Source organism: Balaenoptera ricei, chromosome 3 (assembly GCF_028023285.1).
Source record: "Balaenoptera ricei isolate mBalRic1 chromosome 3, mBalRic1.hap2, whole genome shotgun sequence".
Taxonomy (NCBI): Eukaryota; Metazoa; Chordata; class Mammalia; order Artiodactyla; family Balaenopteridae; genus Balaenoptera; species Balaenoptera ricei.
The window spans coordinates 151,723,228-151,741,860 of NC_082641.1; the positions used below are offsets into that span (position 1 = coordinate 151,723,228).

The following is an 18,633-nucleotide window of genomic DNA, read 5'->3' on the forward strand; positions in this document are numbered from 1 at the left end:
AGGAAAATAATTATAGTCCTGCTACTTCCTGTGCAATAGGGAAAATACTCATTCCTTCATTGGGTATTGAGACCCTAAGGCATTTTGAAGGATACAGAGATGAGATTTACTGTCCTCTTTGGTATCTACATATACTTATCTATTAATATGGTGTACAAAAGTATTATTTTAGTAGCTGTTTAACTGCTGAAGTCTAGAGTTATCCTTATTTGTATTTAGTCTGCTGTGGATCTCCTAAATAATGTCCTTGAAACAATCTAATCATACTGTCATTCATTAAGTGCTCACTATATTTGAAGCACTATGGTAAGTGCTTTATACGAATTATTTTCACTCAGTTCTCACATCAACCCCATGAGCTACTTAGAGTGGAGCCTCACGAGGTTAAATAATTTGTGCTGATTCACACACGGTAGAGCAAGGTTTCAAATCCAGGTTGCTATTCAACCAGTATTTAATGACTATGTGGCAGGCATGAAAGGTAGAGGATAAACAATAGAAGCTGGTCCTTGTCCTCTTGAAGCTTATGACCTATAAAACTCTCTGATTCAAAAGTCCATGGTTTTGACATTGACATTACTACTTCTCTATATGTGTGCAAAGAGAAGCCACCTTTTCAAAGGCAATTACTCCTAAGAGGAAACTGGCATCCTAAAGGAATCTAGTCAAGCATTTCTGTTCCCCAATCCTCCTTTCCCTATGCTTACTAAAATTAGATTTCTGTGCTCAGAATATGAATTCTGTGCCCTTAAGGAGAAAAAAGAACAGTCTGCAAGCGCAGGCTGTGATGACAGAACTGGGTTCTCGTCCCAGCTGGGTCATTTACAAACTGCCTGATCTTGAGCAACTAACTTAACCTCTCTGAGCCTTAATTTCCCCGTCTGAAAAATTGGTATATTAGCACTGTGTGTTATTATTAATAGAATTAGGAAACACACACACTCAGGTCCATGTGTTATGAAGGCTTGTTTGTCGAGGCGCTTCTGGTAGCATTGTTTGTACGGTTGTGTACAGATCGCTGTCTGAGAGGTGCACGAAATCTGGTTGATTCCAGCGTCTGGAGCAAACGTGCGCAATAAATATTAGTTGAAAGAATGATCGAACGACTGAAGGCAAGGTCAGTTTCTCAGTGAATTGAGAGGTTCAGATGGGAAGGACATTTCATAAAACAGAAAGTGGATGCAATCCCCCTCCTACGTTAATGCCCTCTGTTTTCGTAGATTCCTTCAAGTTTCAGTGAACTTAAACTGTAAAATGGGCATACGGGCACTTCCGGCCTCACAGCGTAGTTCTAAGATTAGATAGAATGCAGGACGTGAAAGCATTTGTAAACGAACAGCGCCGAGAAACGTGAGGGTAGCTGGCTATCAGAGACGGCCCACGCCCACAATGCAGCTGCAGGCGCCGAGCCCCCGCTCCGCCCCCTCTTCCTGGTTTTTCCCGGCCACCCGCCCCTCCCGCGTCATGTGATAGGGGTGCTTCGCCGGGCCGAGCTCCTGATTGGCCGGGCTGCAGGACGCCTCGCGATTGGCCCGAGGCCGGCGGGCCCCCGCCTCCCTCCTCCTCCTCGCCGCGGCCCACGTGAGGGGGGCGAGTCACGCGATTTCCGGGAACCCGTCAGGAAGGACATAAACAAAACAAACCCGAGGAAGCATGGAGAGGGGCCGCGGCCCCTGCAGCGGAACCGGACCCAGCCCCTGAGCCACCCCCACACCCGCAGGTGAGCTCCGCTGCCCGCCACCCGGAGCCCGCAGGGGCCAGGACTAGGTGACGAGCCGGGCGGGGGGCGGAGGAGGGCCGCTGGCCTAGGAGGTGGCAGCGCCGGGGCTTTGGGCCAGGCCGGCGCGGGGCGGGGGCCAGGACCAGGGCAGAGTCTGGGGGCGCGCGGGCCGCAGGCTGCCGCCTGCCGGTCACGGGGGTTCTGGCTCCCCTCCCCCACCCCCGGCCCGGGACGGTTATATAAAAGCGCGGGGCGGCGGTAGAGGGAGCTACGGGCGGGAGGCAGGCTAGGCCAGGGGTGGGCAGTGCCGGGCGTCCGCCCTACCAGGCCGCCCGGCCCTTCACCGCTGCCTCGGAGCCCGGGGCCGTGGCTGCCGGCAACCGGCCTGTCAGAGAAGCGAGCGGGTGGGAGGGGCCGGGAAAGGGAGGGGAGGCGAGGCTGGCGGGGGAGGACGAGTGAGAGGGGCGTGTGAGGAAGGGCCGGGGCCACGAAGGTTGGAACCAGGCTGACAGGAGACGAGGAGGCGCGGGCTGGGGGTTGGGGGGCTCCAGGCAGGGGTGTCTCGAGGGTGGCCGCTCCCCCTTCCCGTCCCCGCCCCAGAGACTGGCGAGAGGGGGCCTCCCTCCCGGGATTTGTTTATATGTCTTCTCAAAGCAGCTTGAAGCGGCTTGGAGGCGGAGCTTTCTGCGCAGAGTGGCAGGCCCTGCTATCCAATGGAGCAGGCGGACGAAGGCTGCCAAGCCAATGAGAGTGGGGGAGGCGGTGCCGCGGGCCCCCAAATATTTAGGCTGTGCCGGGGTGGGCTAGGTGGGGCGGCCATGTTAGATGGGAGGGGACCGGTGGTGGTGGGTCACTGAGGGGGGAGGAGACAGGGCAAAGGGCAAGGGAGCCGGGCCGGGGGCGTTTCGGGTGTCCGAAGGCGAGTCATATCGGACGATGAAGTAGCTCAGGGGAGCCTGACCCCGACCCACCGCTCTCCCCACCCGAGCAGAGGAGGCAGGGAAGTACCGAGGGCAGTCTAGCCGCCCCTTGGGGGTGGTTCCTGGGAGTAGATGGAGCTCAGTCTCTGGATTCGCCCTCTTTCTCGGCCTTTCGCTTCCTGACAAACCCGGCCGCCAAACCCTGTAATTGCCCTCCTTTAACCCAAGAAGGCAAACCTTTTTGCTGTTTCTGAGCGAGCTTGAGCTTTAAGAAGGTACTTGGATAACTAGCGGTCTAAATTTCTGCACCAGGCCTCAGATAGAAGCAGTGAGAAGGAAGTTATGTTTTTCTGGATTTTGCACAGAGGAAGCCAGGACTAGAAAAGCCGAGAAAGTTAAGGGCTGGGCGGGGTCTCCGTTTTTTCATCAGGATACCTTCTAAAGATCAGGCCCCTCGTGTTTGCCTTAGCTTAGTAGTAATTTGCCCCTCCTGCTTACATAAGTTGGTAGCTCACTTAAATTAGCTTCATGAGAAAACTGAGCCATGAGAAAATTATTTAGGTTTGAAGGTTCTTTAGGACTGTGTCTTGCGAATGAATACCCTGCAGGTGAGAAATAGGATCAAGATCTGACTTATTTCTTTTAAAAAAAGCAAAAAATAAGATTTCTTTGTAAATCTTGTGATTTGTGGTAAACTGTTTGTCACTTGGTTGTACTTTTAAATATTTTTTTTCCCATTTTCTTGTAATCCACAATAGCTAGGAGAAACACCAAAGATGAAAGAGGAAATGGTATGAGTGATTAGAAAATCACTTATTTTACTTTATTTGCTTCACGATTATTTTGGCATCTTGTCTGCCGTATTAGATGCTTAATTTAGTATTATGTTAACATCACCTTACAATCTGTGACTGCAGTGGTATTGTCAAGGGTACCAGGCTGTTGATGCATCTTTGGTTAAACACTTACGGTTAGGAACATGCCTTAGGTATATCGTGCAGGGGCTATTCAAGAGTTGACTGTTTTTATTTAGGAATTTGCATTATCTCCTATTTTGTTAATCGATTTCTGTATTAATTTGATATGATTGACTCACAGTTCTGTTAAGAATGATATATAAAAATATAATCCCTGATTATTTGATAGACTTCAGCTATTAAATATAATTTTTATGACAAAAATATCTTATTTTTTCTCTTATTCTAAGAATGGTAAATAGATCCAACAGGACTTATTTGGATGTAATTCTTTTATATGATTGATAAAGCATATTTGGAATTTTTAGACTAGTAAGCATAGAAGAGGCTAAATATATCCAGAAGAAGAGATTTGGGATCCTCCACTTACTATCCCATTTTCTATCTGTCATGACAGGGGGAAACAAACTTTTACAAAAACTATGTCTCATCTGGTTTACTAGTTTAACATGTGTGGGTTCTTGGATGCCAGTGTAAGGAATAAAAGAATAATTATGGCTCCTTGTGGTGGTTAACTAAATACAAGTGACAATGAAAATACAGTGAGTTTGCATATTGATTCTATTAATGTAGCACAGTTTTAAAAGATTAAGAGAACTAAATTCACTGTTCGCTTTTAAAGTTTAGTTTTTAGTCAAGATTGACAACTACGTGACTTTCAGTGATTCAGCAGAGGTTTGTTTCCATGTGGGTTTGTACTTGGATGTTTTGGGGACGAATCCTCTTTCACCGTATTCAGTAGTTTGTCTTTCAGGGTAGATAAACTCTTAGACTGGACATAAATTTGTCAGATCATTGGTGCTAATGATTCTAAGATAGGGTAACCTGTACAGACTTCCTGTACAGGGTCAAGTAGTAAATGTTTAGGCTTTGTGGGCCATGTAGTGTCTGTCACAGCTACTGAGGTCTGCAAATTGTAGCATGAAAACAGCCATAGACAATATGTTTGGGGCTATAATCCAGTAAAACTTTATTTATAAGAACAGGCTGTATTTGAAGGCTGTAATTTGTTTGTCAGCCCATGTTCCAAGACATCAGTCTCTGGGTTTTAAGTACTTAGATGTTAACTTATTGCAGCATATATAAACATGAACTTCGGGTAATATTTGAGCACTTGCAGAATGTACATATCTCCTGCCTTGAAGAATTTTTAGAGTAAGAGCACATGGCAACATTGTATTCTATATTTTTATTTTATTTGCAAATAGATGTTTTCCTGAAAAACCATTTAAAGCAAATGTTGGACTATTAAGTCCTATTTATTTTAGAGATGCATTGTGATTGAAAAAAATTTTGGCTTTAAGATGTATCTAAGAACCTTAGTATATTCAAGGGTATGGTCCTATTGAGGTTTAAAAGTGCGTTTAACACATCATTCCTAACAAAACTGTACAGCTGTTTGAAGAGAAGTTGGTCAAGTGAATAGATAACACAGTTAGCTTTTATATATATATATATATATATATATATATATATATATACACATACACATATATACATAAATATATATACATATATACATACAGTTAATTTGGAAGCCACATTGATTGTGTTGTTGCCTGAGATGTTTCTAGAATTACCTAAATAAGGTGGGGTGCTTTTTCAAACAAGACCCCCAAAATTTTAGGTTGCCGCCCCTCCCCTTCCTTGGAAAATGTCAGGTGGTGCTACGTGCCCAATGAAGCGGAGATGCCGTAACTAAAAATATTACACAGGCAAATACTTTTTCATGTGTAGTTTTTTGTTTTGTTTTTATGTAATATTTCACCAGTCTTGTTGATTTGAACTGGATTTCAAGTGTGAGCATGAAAATTCAGGAAAGAGAATATATTGACCTCTTAAAGCTGAAAAGCGTCATGTGGCCTTCAATCTTGTTTCTAGTTCTAGTTAACCTATGTTTGCCTGGGTGACTATGAGTAATTCAATTTATTAATTTGTTAATAGTGGGGATGTTTTTCTATCTCACAGAGGGATATTGGGAAATTGTTAGTTATTGTGTTCTCAAACTCTTGTACTTTGAATATGCTAATGCTTCAGGCCGCTTGAAACCGCCTCCCAAATCTGGATTCAATTTTCTTTCTCTTAGTGATTGCCTCTCAGTTTCTCTTTATTAGGACTTTCCCCACCCTACAGCATTTCTCTACCCACTTAACAGCGAGAAACTTGAGGTCAGAGTCTGCCTCTTATTTCTGTATCTCCAGTGTCTCACACCTTTTAGTGCTTCTGAACTACTTAAATAAATGAGTGAATCGCTAAACACTGCTTATCTGGAAGGCAATGAAGTCAGTCTGCTATTAGTAGAGATGTTGGGCTTTCTGAGTTGGAAGGGAGTAATTAATCACCATCTGCTCATACAAAAAGTCTTCATGTTAAAATTGACCCTTTTTTGTAAGAAAGTTTATAGAGAAGCTATTTCGATGATGTCTAAAAACCCCTTGAATTCTTCTGTAAATTTTTTTCAGGTACATTCCGTTAGTTAGACTCATTGAATATTCCTTCCAGGTGCACGCGCGCGCGCACACGCACACACACACACACACACACACACCCGAAAAACAACAAAAAGACCTTGTGCTTTGTCCTTGGATTTGTCATTAGCTCTTGGCACACTTGGTCTTTGGGTGTTTGGCAAATGTGAGTGAAACCTCTTATTTCTTAGCTGTTTGGGATAATTGTTCATCTATGTAGCAGGGTCCCTTTGGGGGAGAAGCACTGTAAAATCATTCTGGCTAATAAGTCTGATTTACCCCAATGGGGAAGGCTAGATGTGGAGGGAGTTTGATGCAGGGGACTGCAGTGGTACTTTGTGACTGCAATCCCATTCCATTGCCAACCAAGCCTTGTATGCCTTTTCATGACAGTATGCCCTTTTTTTTTTTTTTTTTTTTTTTTTTACAACTTAGAATTTTTATTAAAACAATCATTTAAATTACAACAATCCCCCAGAATAGAAAATAGCCTTCCCTGGTCTGGCCCTGATAGGAGGCCCCAAAGGAAGAAGGGTGGTTTGACATCTTTGAAAATGGATGGATGGAACTTCCCTGGAAGCCCAGAAGAGCCAGCCTGGCCCCAGGGTGGCTGGGAGAGGCCATCTCCCCGCCAAGGCCACCCCCTCCAGGGGCCTCCAGGCCCCAGCCCTGTCAGCGGGTGAAGCTTAGTCACTGTCGCAGGTTGTCAGTCTCAGGACTTGCGGTTTTGATTTGAAAGAGAAAAGAGAGGGAGGGAGAAAATGGTACTTTGTGACTGCAGTCCCATTCCATTGCCAGCCAAGCCTTGTGTGCCTTTTCATGACAGTATACCTTTTCAATGCCAGTTCATGACATTCCTTCTAAAATCTATATTGGAACTCTCCTCCCCACTAATTCCCAGCAACTCTGATCATCCTGTCATTCTGTCCTTTTAACGCCAAAACCACTTTTACATTTTTTGTTACAAAGTCATGTTTTCAGTTATTTATCTTTGGGTATTGTTGACGTTGACAAGTTTCTGACAAAAGCGTCATGAGCTTGCTGATTTTTTGTCCTTCTTCAGTTTTCTTCAGATTCTTTGTTGAACACTTATTTTCTTCCGGATAATGTTTTGTCTTGGCGAATTTAAGCTGCCCCTTTTGTTTTGTAGAGGAAGTTCCTTTGACTGCTTGCTACACACCATTCCTGGTACAACTTGCCTTTTTCCCTATTATATGTTTGCCATTCACCAAGAAATTTAAAGCCTTATGAAAACAGAACTTAACATGTCCTTGATGTTATAGGGAGAAACAAGGGGCAGGGTGGATGTACTCTTGTTTGAAAGATTCACTGTGCTTGAAAAGATTCACTTTTTTTTTTCCTGGCCTCACTGCTCAGCTTGCAGGATCTTAGTTCCCCAACCAAGGATTGAACCTGGACCCTTGACAGTGAAAGCACCGAGTCCTAACCACTGGACCACCAGGGGATTCCCTCACTGTACCCTTTAAACAGCAAGGCTTCAAACATCCTACTTGTGTTGTAAAAGATGAGGTAGACTTTATAGCTTTTTGAACTGCTTTTTAGTAAGGGCTTACATCCTTACTGCTGAATCCTCTGCTGGAGTTGCCCATAGACGAGTAGAGGAGACAGATATTGTAGTTCAACATTATAGTATTTAGAACAACATGTCCTGAGAATATGGAAGATGGACTACTAACTCTGCCTGGGCAAGTTGGAGAAGCTTCCCAGAAAAGACGGCATTTGAACTGGGTTTGAAGACTAGTGAAGGAAGTCAGGGAAGTCTAAAAGGTGTACAAGATGTGTAGGGTGGGGTTGGGTATGAGAAGGCTTCAACTAAGGCAGAGGTGGAGATGGAAGAGGAAGGGACTACTTTGTGAGATTTAGGAGGAAAGAACATTTTTGCTTTCCCTTGTCCTTTAATTCTCTTGGGCCTGCTTTGCACTGTCAGGTCTCTGTAGCTCTGACTTTGGTCTCTTTCCCCCTAGGTTTTTTTTTTTTTTTTTTTAAAGATTTATTGATTGATTGATTGCTGTGTTGGGTCTTCGTTTCTGTGCTAGGGCTTTCTCTAGTTGTGGCAAGCGGGGGCCACTCTTCATCGCGGTGCGCGGGCCTCTCACTATCGCGGCCTCTCTTGTTGCGGAGCACAGGCTCCAGACGCGCAGGCTCAGCAGTTGTGGCTCACGGGCCTAGTTGCTCCGCGGCATGTGGGATCTTCCCGGACCAGGGCTCGAACCCATGTCCCCTGCATTAGCAGGCAGATTCTCAACCACTGCGCCACCAGGGAAGCCCCTCCCCCTAGTTTTTAGTTTTTCTTTTAGCCCCTCATCAAGGTCTGACATGCCTCCCTTCTTCTGTCTTCTCATCTGTGGTCACCAGGTACCTTTGATTCTGACCCAGTGTGTCTCTTACCTTTACTTCATCTCCTTGCCGCCATCCCTTCCTTTACTCCCTTTAGGTTTCCTTTCCCTTTTTTGAGTCTTACTTTGCATTTTGCTCTATTTAAAAAGAAAACAAAAATTCTTTCACATTACTGTTTATTTTGCATATGAACAGCAATATATGTCTGAGTTGATTCCCTCTTGGGAAATCTTGTGAGATCAACTTGTCTTTTTTTTTTTTTTTTCAAAAATGAAACTGTTTTATTTATTTATTTATTTATTTTTTTTTTCACACACACACACTGTATTTTATTTTTACAAGAGGTAAATCGACTGACACCAAGCATTGTACATGGATGACCACACCAAAAGCAACAATGATTGCAATTACCAAACATGAAACACACTCATACTATGTCATAGTATTGACATTCAGTCCAGTAATCCTCCACTGTAACAGCTCCTTTACTTTGCAGTGAAAATTGATTTGTATATTCTTTGCCTCTGAGTCCTTGTGGAATTTTTTTTTTTTTTTAAATTCAGACAGAAAGTCACAAAAATTATACTCATCCTCATCAGTTCACTCAGTCCCATGTAATTAATTTTTTTTTTCATCTTGATCTTTTGTTAGCACTTTTATGAGTTCATCAGTTTTTCATTAGAGTTCTGAAAATGCTTATTCATTCAGTTCAGCAGTACAGTCCGTTACCAGAAACCTGTACTTGTCAGAGTCTTTTCCATGTATTTCTTGAAGATGAAACCCTTTTATAGGAACATATTTGCAAAATCATCAGAGTACACCCAGAACTGTCTGTAAATGACAAAAGACTTAAAAATGACCACGGTTAAAGATTTGATGACAGTTCATAATAATGCAGTTGACAAGAAAATTAGTTATTTCTGAGATATACATTTTAAAGTAATAACTAGGATTATTTATTACTTATAACATTATACCTTTCCATACAAGTACAAATATAAGATTTTTAGAAATTTCATGTAATGTCTGAAACATTTATATTAACATATTTCCATACATATTTCCATACAAATACAAATATGATTTTTAGAAATTTCATGTAATGTCTGAAACATTTATATTAACATATTTCCATACATATTTCCATACAAATACAAATATAAGATTTTTAGAAATTTCATGTAATGTCTGAAACATTTATATTAACATATTTCCATACAAATAACCCAATGAAAGTTTAGTATTAGTTGTTTTGTTTGTTTTTTTATACTGCAGGTTCTTATTAGGCATCAGTTTTATACACATCAGTGTATACATGTCAATCCCAATCGCCCAATTCAGCACCCCACCATCCCCACCCCACCGCAGTTTTCCCCCCTTGGTGTCCATATGTCCATTCTCTACATCTGTGTCTCAACTTCTGCCCTGCAAACTGGCTCATCTGTACCATTTTTCTAGGTTCCGCATACATGCATTAATATACGATATTTGTTTTTCTCTTTCTGACTTACTTCACTCTGTATGACAGTCTCTAGATCCATCCACGTCTCAACAAATGACTCAATTTCGTTCCTTTTTATGGCTGAGTAATATTCCATTGTATATATGTACCACATCTTCTTTATCCATTCGTCTGTTGATGGGCATTTAGGTTGCTTCCATGACCTGGCTATTGTAAATAGTGCTGCAATGAACATTCGGGTGCATGTGTCTTTTTGAATTACGGTTTTCTCTGGGTATATGCCCAGTAGTGGGATTGCTGGGTCATATGGTAATTCTATTTTTAGTTTTTTAAGGAACCTCCATATTGTTCTCCATAGTGGCTGTATCAATTTACATTCCCACCAACAGTGCAAGAGGGTTCCCTTTTCACCACACCCTCTCCAGCATTTGTTGTTTGTAGATTTTCTGATGATGCCCATTCTAACAGGAGTGAGGTGATACCTCATTGTAGTTTTGATTTGCATTTCTCTAATAATTAGTGATGTTGAGCAGCTTTTCATGTGCTTTGTGGCCATCTGTATGTCTTCTTTGGAGAAATGTCTATTTAGGTCTTCTGCCCATTTTTGGATTGGGGTGTTTGTTTCTTTGATATTGAGCTGAATGAGCTGTTTATATATTTTGGAGATTAATCCTTTGTCTGTTGATTCATTTGCAAATATTTTCTCCCATTCTGAGGGTTGTCTTTTCGTCTTGTTTATGGTTTCCTTTGCTGTGCAAAAGCTTTGAAGTTTCATTAGGTCCCACTTGTTTATTTTTGTTTTTATTTCCATTACTCTAGGAGGTGGATCAAAAAAGATCTTGCTGTGATTTATGTCAAAGAGTGTTCTTCCTATGTTTTCCTCTAAGAGTTTTATAGTGTCCAGTCTTATATTTAGGTCTCTAATCCATTTTGAGTTTATTTTTGTGTATGGTGTTTGGGAGTATTCTAATTTCATTCTTTTACATGTAACTGTCCAGTTTTCCCAGCACCACTTATTGAAGAGACTGTCTTTTCTCCATTGTATATCTTTGCCTCCTTTGTCATAGATTAGTTGACCATAGGTGCGTGGGTTAATGTCTGGGCTTTCTATCTTGTTCCATTGATCTATGTTTCTGTTTTTGTGCCAGTACCATATTGTCTTGATTACTGTAGCTTTGTAGTATAGTCTGAAGTCAGGGAGTCTGATTCCTCCAGCTCCATTTTTTTGCCTCAAGACTGCTTTGCCTATTCGGGGTCTTTTGTGTCTCCATACAAATTTTAAGATGATTTGTTCTAGCTCTGTAAAAAATGCCATTGGTAATTTGATAGGGATTGCATTGAATCTGTAGATTGCTTTGGGTAGTATACTCATTTTCACAATGTTGATTCTTCCAATCCAAGAACATGGTATATCTCTCCATCTGTTGGTATCATCTTTAATTTCTTTCATCAGTGTCTTATAGTTTTCTGCATACAGGTCTTTTGTCTCCCTAGGTAGGTTTATTCCTAGGTATTTTATTCTTTTTGTTGCAATGGTAAATGGGAGTGTTTCCATAATTTCTCTTTCAGATTTTTCATCATTAGTGTATAGGAATGCAAGAGATTTCTGTGCATTAATTTTGTATCCTGCAACTTTACCATATTCATTAATTAGCTCTAGCAGTTTTCTGGTGGCAGTTTTAGGATTCTCTATGTATAGTATCATGTCATCCGCAAACAGTGACAGTTTTACTTCTTCTTTTCCAATTTGTATTCCTTTTATTTCTTTTTCTTCTCTGATTGCCGTGGCTAGGACTTCCAAAACTATGTTGAATAATAGTGGTGAGAGTGGACATCCTTGTCTCGTTCCTGATCTTAGAGGAAATGCTTTCAGTTTTTCACCATTGAGAATGATGTTTGCTGTGGGTTTGTCATATATGGCCTTTATTATGTTGAGGTAGGTTCCCTCTATGCCCACTTTCTGGAGAGTTTTTATCAGAAATGGGTGTTGAATTTTGTCAAAAGCTTTTTCTGCATCTATTGAGATGATCATATGGTTTTTATTCTTCAATTTGTTAATATGGTGTATCACATTGATTGATTTGCGTATATTGAAGAATCCTTGCATCCCTGGGATAAATCCCACTTGATCGTGGTGTATGATCCTTTTAATGTGTTGTTGGATTCTGTTTGCTAGTATTTTGTTGAGGATTTTTGCATCTATATTCATCAGTGATATTGGTCTGTAATTTTCTTTTTTTGTAGTGTCTTTGTCTGGTTTTGGTATCAGGGTGATGGTGGCCTCATAGAATGAGTTTGGGAGTGTTCCTTCCTCTGCAATTTTTTGGAAGAGTTTGAGAAGGATGGGTGTTAGCTCTTCTCTAAATGTTTGATAGAATTCACCTGTGAAGCCATCTGGTCCTGGACTTTTGTTTGTTGGAAGATTTTTAATCACAGTTTCCATTTCATTACTTGTGATTGGTCTGTTCATATTTTCTATTTCTTCCTGGTTCAGTCTTGGAAGGTTATACCTTTCTAAGAATTTGTCCATTTCTTCCAGGTTGTCCATTTTATTGGCATAAAGTTGCTTGTAGTAGTCTCTTAGGATGCTTTGTATTTCTGCGGTGTCTGTTGTAACTTCTCCTTTTTCATTTCTGATTTTATTGATTTGAGTCCTCTCCCTCTTTTTCTTGATGAGTCTGGCTAATGGCTTATCAATTTTGTTTATCTTCTCAAAGAACCAACTTTTAGTTTTATTGATCTTTGCTATTGTTTTCTTTGTTTCTATTTCATTTATTTCTGCTCTGATCTTTATGATTTCTTTCCTTCTGCTAACTTTGGGTTTTGTTTGTTCTTCTTTCTCTAGTTTCTTTAAGTGTAAAGTTAGATTGTTTACTTGAGCTTTTTCTTGTTTCTTTAGGTAGGCTTGTATAGCTATAAACTTCCCTCTTAGAACTGCTTTTGCTGCATCCCATAGGTTTTGGGTCGTCGTGTTTTCATTGTCATTTGTCTCTAGGTATTTTTTGATTTCCTCTTTGATTTCTTCAGTGATCTCTTGGTTATTTAGTAACGTATTGTTTAGCCTCCATGTGTTTGTCCTTTTTACGTTTTTTTCCCTGTAATTCATTTCTAATCTCATAGCGTTGTGGTCAGAAAAGATGCTTGATATGATTTCAATTTTCTTAAATTTACTGAGGCTTGATTTGTGACCCAAGATGTGATCTATCTTGGAGAATGTTCCGTGCGCACTTGAGAAGAAAGTGTAATCTGCTGTTTTTGGATGGAATGTCCGATATATATCAATTAAATCTATCTGATCTATTGTGTCATTTAAAGCTTCTGTTTCCTTATTTATTTTCATTTTGGATGATCTGTCCATTGGTGTAAGTGAGGTGTTAAAGTCCCCCACTATTATTGTGTTACTGTCGATTTCCTCTTTTATAGCTGTTAGCAGTTGCCTTATGTATTGAGGTGCTCCTATGTTGGGTGCATATATATTTATAATTGTTATATCTTCTTCTTGGATTGATCCCTGGATCATTATGTAGTGTCCTTCCTTGTCTCTTGTAACATTCTTTATTTTAAAGTCTATTTTATCTGATATGAGTATAGCTACTCCAGCTTTCTTTTGATTTCCATTTGCATGGAATATCTTTTTCCATCCCCTCACTTTCAGTCTGTATGTGTCCCTAGGTCTAAAGTGGGTCTCTTGTAGACAGCATATATATGGGTCTTGTTTTTGTATCCATTCAGCCAGTCTATGTCTTTTGGTTGGGGCATTTAATCCATTCACGTTTAAGGTAATAATCGATATGTATGTTCCTATGACCATTTTCTTAATTGTTTTGGGTTTGTTTTTGTAGGTCCTTTTCTTCTCTTGTGTTTCCCACTTAGAGAAGTTCCTTTAGCATTTGTTGTAGAGCTGGTTTGGTGATGCTGAATTCTCTTAGCTTTTGCTTGTCTGTAAAGCTTTTGATTTCTCCATCAAATCTAAATGAGATCCTTGCCGGGTAGAGTAATCTTGGTTGTAGGTTCTTCCCTTTCATCACTTTAAGTATATCATGCCACTCCCTTCTGGCTTGCAGAGTTTCTGCTGAGAAATCAGCTGTTAACCTTATGGGAGTTCCCTTGTATGTTATTTGTCGTTTTTCCCTTGCTGCTTTCAATAATTTTTCTTTGTCTTTAATTTTTGCCACTTTGATTACTATGTGTCTCGGCGTGTTTCTCCTTGGGTTTATCCTGTATGGGACTCTCTGCGCTTCCTGGACTTGGGTGGCTATTTCCTTTCCCATGTTAGGGAAGTTTTCGACTATAATCTCTTCAAATATTTTCTCTGGTCCTTTCTCTCTCTCTTCTCCTTCTGGGACCCCTATAATGCGAATGTTGTTGCGTTTAATGTTGTCCCAGAGGTCTCTTAGGCTGTCTTCATTTCTTTTCATTCTTTTTTCTTTAGTCTGTTCCGCAGCAGTGAATTCCATCATTCTGTCTTCCAGGTCACTTATCCGTTCTTCTGCCTCAGTTATTCTGCTATTGATTCCTTCTAGTGTAGTTTTCATTTCAGTTATTGTATTGGTCATCTCTGTTTGTTTGTTCTTTAATTCTTCTAGGTCTTTGTTAATCATTTCTTGCATCTTCTCAATCTTTGCCTCCATTCTTATTCCGAGGTCCTGGATCATCTTCACTATCATTATTCTGAATTCTTTTTCTGGAAGGTTGCCTATCTCCACTTCATTTAGTTGTTTTTCTGGGGATTTTTCTTGTTCCTTCATCTGGTACATAGCCCTCTGCCTTTTCATCTTCTCTATCTTTCTGTAACTGTCTCAACTTGTCTTTGATACCTATCTAGGTACTAATTATCCATCTCTATGAATTTCCTTTTTCGAAGCCTTTTCCTTTGTATTCAGAGATGTCACTTCTCATAGGCTACAGTGCAGAATGTTACTAGTTATATCTTGTGTTTTTTACTTCTTATGTGCCTTAAACTTGTTCTGTGATGAGACCCAATTCAAATCTCACCTTTTCCTGAAACTTCCCCGACCTTCCCAGGTAGAGATGGCAGTACTCTTCTCTAGTTTTATAGCATTTTCTGAACACCTCTTTTTAGAACTAGCTTTATTGAGGTATAATTTACATAAATTTACACAATTTTTAGTTTTGACAAATGTATGCAATTATTTAACCTCCTCTGCAGTCATGATATAGAACGTTTTCATCACCACAAAAAGTTCCCTCATGCCCCCCTTCACCCCGGCCCCAATTACTGATTTACTTTCTATCACTGTAGTTTTTTCTTTTCTGGAATTTCATATAAATGCAATCATAGAATGTGTTGTCTTTCAAGTCTGACTGCTATTACTTAACATAATGCTTTTGAGATTCATGTTGTTTCGAGTTATCAATTGAGTACTTGTTATTATACGGATGTACCACGATTTGTCTATCCATTTACCAATCGATGAATATTTGGGTTGCTTCCAGATTTTAGGCTACTGTGAATTAAGCTGCAATAGACATTCATGTACAGTTCTTTTAAATACCTGTTTTCACATTCCCTTTCATTTGGAGGTCGAGTTGCAAAATGGTTAAGTATGAAAGTCCTGGAGTTAGCTGTGTTCACAAACAAGCTTTTTGCTAGTTCTGTGGTTTTGAGAATGTTTAAGATTCCCTACTTGTAAAATGGGACTGGTTGGAGATTGGAGCAAGCTGGAAAGCACAGGCCCATTTCAAGCGATAACTCTCACTTCAATTCAAGTGATCTTCCTGAGAATATGTACCCAGTGTTGTCAGGTCTGATTTTTTCCCCCCAAGGGAGTGGCATTTGATAACAGGATACAGAAATTTTGTGTGAAATTTCCAACTTAAGTGCTGGCAGTTAAAATTTAATTTTTTCAAAACACTCACTAACGTGTGGGCTGAACAGAACTCATATGTAGGCATTGATTTGTGGCTGCAATCCAGTTTGAGATCTTTGCTTTAAATCTTCAGTTTTTTGGGAATTCCCTGGCGGTCCAGTGGTTAGGACTCGGTGCTTTCACTGCTGGGGCCAAGGTTCAATCCCTGGTTGGGGAACTAAAATCCTGCAAGCCGTGCAACATGGCCAAAAAAACAAAGCCTTCAGTTTTCTGTCTCTTGTTTTAAAATGTACATACTCTTGGTAGAGTGAACTTATTAGGACCTTGTTACATTCGTTTTATAGCTTAGAATAATAACTTGCTGATTTTCTATATCCCAAGTTAAAAACAAATGAATTACTGTAAATGAATTTTATTCTGTTTTCTGATTGTAGGGGGATATAAGAATTATGAGTGTCTAATGGAAGGGTGGGACCAGATTCTTTTTACTCTTTGTATTTCTCTTCTGAGAGCTGCTGATTCTATTCAAAGCTATGTTTTCCCAGCAGTTGGGATAGTCTGCCTCCTTTGATTTATTCTGAACCCTGTTGAGACAAGTATAGTATAGATTAAACTGTGTTTGTATATGTGTGTGTGTTCATTAGAAACTGTGTAAGGTATTGTGAGTACAAAGATAAATTTTGTATAAATCCATTCCCTCGAGTTGCTCAGCCTCTTTGGTGAAGCCAGTATAAATACTATAAAAAAGAGAGAAATTGTATGTAATTTTTTGAACAATAAGAGCAGTAATTTCTCTGAAGAAGCCTTTTCCCTTGTAATTTATCCACCAATTCTTTACTGTGTATAGAGATGACTAGTTTGCAATTTTATGAATTACTTTGTGACTCCAAAGATTCTTTTGCTGATTAAACCAGCATGTTGAACATTTCACCCTCATAAAGCTGGAGCGAGGGTGTTAAATGACCTGTGTTGCCTGCATATCCTTTATTCACCCTAGTTCCAGGCAGTTGGGTTTTTGTGATAATTAAGTGTGGAATTCAGACAATCTAGGATTCTGAGTTGAGTTTAGGTTTATACATTCAATAGCAGCCACATCCCAGGAACATCTTACACTGACGAAGGAATCAGGAAACAAAAAATAGCCACCATTTATTGTCTGTTTTGTGCCAGGGCTAGATTCCTTACATATTATCATGAATCACAATATCCCTGCAAAGTAAGAGGGGGAATTCTTGTATTTACAAATAAAAGAAGGCAAGTGAGAATCTGGAATGAAATTCCAAATACTCAATTTTAAAGCAGAGCCTTTTATCTCGAATCTAGAGTTTGTTTCTCAAAGAGCAAGTCTTTAGGAGTATTGGAGCCAAAGAGGCAGCCAACCTTTCTCAGTTTTGAAAGAAATGACCGCAAAACTGTATTCACAACCTCTTTGTAGCCCTGCGCCACAGCCTCTGTACCTCTGTAGTCCTGAGCTGGTGGTTTATATAGCCCATTTCACACTAGGAAGGAATTGGAAGGGAATTTCAAAATTGTCTCTAGTATACATTCATGCTACTTGTGAAAAGCATCAACTCTGAGAAGGGAGAGAGGAGACAATAAATTTTGAGGAAGGGTCCAGATCCCTGATAACAAGAGCACTGAAGTTGTTAGGGTATGTCCCCAGTGTCCTCTATGATGGATATTTCCCTGGAATCTTGCTGGACGGCTCAAGTGTGATCTCACGTGCACCGCTGTTTTTATGCTGCTACCTTTAATTGTACTGTTCCCTTTTTACATCTTGTAGATTTTTGCAGAACAGCTCAGAAAACAAAATGATTCTTTAAAACTCCAATGTTTAACCTGGATAAAGTACTTTGTCTTAGTTAACAATGTGTGTGTATGAGAGAGAGAGAGAGAGAGCGAAAGAGGAAGAGAATAATAGTACAACATGTATTAGTCCAGGGGCTTCCCTGGCAGTCCAGTGGTTAAGACTCCGTGCTCCCAATGCAGGGGATGTGGTTTGATCCTTGGTCAGGGAACTAAGATCCCGCATGCTGCGTGGCGTGGCCAAATAAAATAAAATTAAAAAAAAAAAAAAAGAAATGTATTAGTCCACTGCCTGGATTCAGTTGGTTTAAATAAGTTTTAATCCTACTCTTTCCTCTACCCTCTCCTCCGTAGACAAAAATTATTTCAGGTGTTTAAAATTGACTGAAATTCAAACACTACTGTTCCTGGAAATTTAAAAGAAAATTCAGGAGTACAGTGTTAAATATTTTTACTATACGATACTACAGGGGTTCAAGACTCAAATTAACAAGCCTGTACAAGATACTTTGGAGCACTTAAAAGATACTTAATAAATATGTACTGAATGATTGACTTCTTTGTAATGTACTCTTTCTACATGAAGAACGTCGCACCTCTTGACTCCTTTTCCAGAATGACCTGTGGCCTTAGGAGATTTCCTCTTTGCTGTCAGTCAACTCTTGTCTGCATACCTGTGCTGGGCATAGCATTGCTTTTGGCACTGTAGTGAAACAGACATGAGATGTAATGGTCGTTCTCAAAAATTTTACAATCTCTGGTAGAAGAGGCAAGGGGTTGGGGAGGAGAAAGAGGAAAAATGTTATGGGCAAAGGCATGAAAAGCTGGAGTCTCACTGCTGGACATCTTTAGTAGAGTGAAGTGGGATTGTAAGTACTTCAAGGATTTGGGGGAAAATTGTAAGCCCAAATACTAATGTTATATTTATCAAAGAGTAGTGGAAGATGGGGTTGGAAAGATAGTTTCCTTGTGTCTGAGTATTTTGAATATTATCCAAGAGATAACGGGAGTTGCTAAAAACTTATGAACACAGTGCTAATATGATGTGGTAGTTTAGGGAAAATAATTTTATAATGGGGCATAAGAACTGG

The 18,633-nt window shown here is 40.2% G+C and overlaps 1 protein-coding gene across 4 annotated transcripts in view; it reads left to right on the forward strand.

Moving 5' to 3' along the window:
• The first annotated feature begins 1,622 nt into the window (after nt 1–1,622).
• CREBRF (CREB3 regulatory factor) overlaps nt 1,623–18,633 on the forward strand; it is a 71,947-nt gene continuing 54,936 nt past the window's right edge. For 3 of the 4 annotated variants that reach the window (XM_059917687.1, XM_059917686.1, XM_059917689.1), the window contains exon 1: nt 1,623–1,720. The gene's annotated coding sequence lies outside the window, so the exon portion shown is untranslated. Of the gene's footprint in view, nt 1,721–3,204; nt 3,249–18,633 lie in introns of those variants that run through there. The other variant, XM_059917688.1, reaches the window with a different exon arrangement.